Genomic DNA, 3232 nt, shown 5'->3' on the forward strand with positions numbered 1-3232 from the left:
TTAATTTATGGTAAAAACATACCAGCTGGTTAGGAATACCATGCAAGAATGTATACAAGGCATATAGAAGAATAAGTAAAACAAGCAAGATAAAAAAGTGTAACTCCAAGTATTTAAAACTCATATATGCTTAGGAAAAAACAAACAAAAAGGAATTACTGGCTTTGCAGACGCTGCCGCCTGGAAGCCGCCCATGACCAGCCATGGTGAACCCCACCGTGTTCTTTGACATCATTGTCGGCAAGCCCTTGGGCTGTGTCTCCTTCGAGCTGTTTGCAGACGAAGTTCCAAAGACAGCAGAAAACTTCCGTGCTCTGAGCACTGGGGAGGAAGGATTTGGTTATAAAGTGCCTGCTTTCACAGAATTATTCCAGGATTTATGTGCCAGGGTGGTCACTTCACACGCTATAATGGCACAGGCAGCAAGTCCATGTATGGGCAGAAATTTGAGGATGAGAACTTCACCCTGAAACATACAGGTCCTGGCATCTTGTCCTGTCCAATGCTTGACCCAACACAATCGTTCCCAGTTTGTCATCGTCACTGCCAAGACTGAGTGGATGAATGGCAAGCATGTGGTCTTCGGCCGGGTGAAAGACAGCATGGATATTGCAGCAGCCATGGAGCACTTTGGGTCCAGGAATAGCAAGATCAGCAAGAAGATCACCATTGCTGACTGTGGACAACTCTAATAAATATGACTTGTGTTTTATGTTAACCACCAGACCATTCCTTCTGTAGCTCAGGAGAGCATCCCTTCACCCCGATTTGCTTGGAACGTTCTATAATCTTTGTGCTCTTGACAGTTTATTGGGTTCCATAATTTCCCTACCCCTTCCCAGTCTAGCTGGATTGCAGATTTAAGTTTATGATTATGAAATAAAAACTAAACAGTTGTCTGTCAAAAAAAAAAAAGGAATTACTATATACAGAAAGTGCTAAAACACAGAACAATGAACATTTGTATTTTCTTTTTTTTTAATTAAATCTTTATTGTTCAGATTATTACATTTGTTCCTCTTTTTTTCCCCCCATAACTCCCCTCCTTTCAGCTCCCACCCCACCCTCCGCCCTCACTCCCCACCCACTGTCCTCATCCATAGGTGTACGATTTTTTTCCAGTCTCTTCCCGCATCTCCTACACCCCTTTTCCCCCCAAGAATAGTCAGTCCATTCCCTTTCTATGTCCCTGATTCTATTATAATCACCAGTTCATTCTGTACATCAGGTTATTTATTCACTTGATTCTTAGATTCACTTGTTGATAGATGCATATTTGTTGTTCATAATTTGTATCTTTACCTTTTTCTTCTTCTTCCTCTTCTTAAAGGATACCTTTCAGCATTTCATATAATACTGGTTTGGTGGTGATGAACTCCTTTAGCTTTTCCTTATCTGTGTAGCTCTTTATCTGACCTTCAATTCTGAATGATAGTTTTGCTGGATAAAGTAATCTTGGTTGTAGGTTCTTGCTATTCATCACTTTGAATATTTCTTGCCACTCCCTTCTGGCCTGCAAAGTTTCTGTTGAGAAATCAGCTGACAGTCATATGGGTATTCCCTTGTAGGTAACTGAGTTTCTTTCTCTTGCTGCTTTTAAGATTCTCTCCTTGTCTTTTGCTCTTGGCATTTTAATTATGAAGTGTCTTGGTTTGGTCCTCTTTGGATTCCTTTTGTTTGGGGTTCTCTGCGCTTCCTGGACCTGTAAGTCTATTTCTTTCACCAGGTGGGGGAAGTTTTCTGTCATTATTTCTTCAAATAGTTTTCAATATCTTGCTGTCTCTCATCTTCTTGTACCCCTATAATTCTGATGTTGGTACGTTTGAAGCTGTCCCAGAGGGTCCTTACACTATCTTCGTATTTTTGGGTTCTTTTTTCATTTTGCTTTTCCGGTTGGGTGTTTCTCGCTTCTTCGCATTTCGAATCTTTGGTTTGATTCTTGCGCTCCTCTGGTCTGCTGTTGGGAGTCTGTATAATATTCTTTATTTCAGTCAGTGTATGCTTACTTTCTAGATGGTCCTTTATCACACCATCGAGGGTCTCATTAGATTTCCTGTACATCTCATCAAGTTTATCGACAGACTCTAGAAGCCTCTTGAGAGACCTCAAAAGTGTGGTTCTGAACTCAATATCCTCCCTTGATAGTTTTGTCCTGTTTCTTTGTCTCTGCATTTTTTATGCTTTCTTGGTACACCCCCTAGTGGTCTTTGTGCGCAGTCTTGTAGTTAAGCCTTGATTATTGTAGTTAATACTAGAGGGATTTGACCTCCAGGCTGACTGGCTGTGATAATCAGCTATGTCTGCAGTGGAAGAACTTGTGTCCTTTAGGGAGGTGCTAATCTAGCCTTTGCCTGAGGTGATCCGGCAAATGCCTCTGTGCAGGGCTTGGGCGGGGCAGGTCCCACGGGATCAACAGGGCAGAGGAGGGAGCAGTTATGGCTGCTCTCAGTCCGTCCCCAGGGGCTCTCCCTCTCTGTCCCAGCAACCGCTGCAAACCTAGGAGGGACCGTAGCCAGACAGTCCTGCTTCTCCCATTTGAGTCTGGGTCCCTAGAGACTCGCCCGGATCTGGAGCTCAGAGTCTGAGGCTCCCTCCGGATTGAAACAGACAACCACGCCCTCAGCCACCAGCCCGCACTGCGCGCACTCCGCACCTTAGTATTTTACTTCAGCACTGCCCCTCCTCTGATTCCGGGTTCCTCCTAGTTGCAGAACTTCCACTCAGCCAGCCTTCCTGTGGTTCTGGATGATGTCCGTTCCGTCTTTTAGTTGTATTTTTGAAGTGGTTGTTCGAGGCAGCAAACTCCGGCGTTAACCTATGCCGCCATCTTGGTTTCTCCTATTTGTATTTTCTTAATCTTTTCTCTGTTTTCCAAGTTTTGGTCATTGTGTAGGTACTATTTTCAAATTTAATAGAAGTAAATGCAATAAGTATGAAATTACGTTGGAATAAGTAGTTGAAGAGCGGTTGAGGTTAAAGGAGAAGATTGATCTGTGTCCAGGTCAGGGAACAAGAGAAAGGGGAGCTGCAGGACAGTAGCTGGTAGTGGAGGAGGCAGGGCAGCTCTGGGCTGGGCTTCGGGGCCCAGAGAAGCAGGGGACAATCACCACTTACCCTTCCGCCCTTGAAGCTCCTGGAAACAAGCTTCCTGTGGACTCTGGGTGCTGGCTCCAGACTCTTCTCTCCAAGGACACGAGGAGTCTTTGGAAAGGAAAAGGGACAACGATCGTGG

The 3232-nt window shown here is 44.3% G+C and overlaps 1 pseudogene; it reads left to right on the forward strand.

The window, feature by feature from the left end:
• The first annotated feature begins 203 nt into the window (after positions 1-203).
• On the forward strand, positions 204-692 carry LOC139006486 (peptidyl-prolyl cis-trans isomerase A pseudogene; annotated as a pseudogene).
• The last annotated feature ends 2540 nt before the right edge of the window (positions 693-3232 follow it).

The sequence above is a fragment of the Myotis yumanensis genome, unplaced genomic scaffold (assembly GCF_028538775.1).
Source record: "Myotis yumanensis isolate MYYU_CA2020_CCGP unplaced genomic scaffold, mMyoYum1.0.hap1 SCAF_1, whole genome shotgun sequence".
Taxonomy (NCBI): domain Eukaryota; kingdom Metazoa; phylum Chordata; class Mammalia; order Chiroptera; family Vespertilionidae; genus Myotis; species Myotis yumanensis.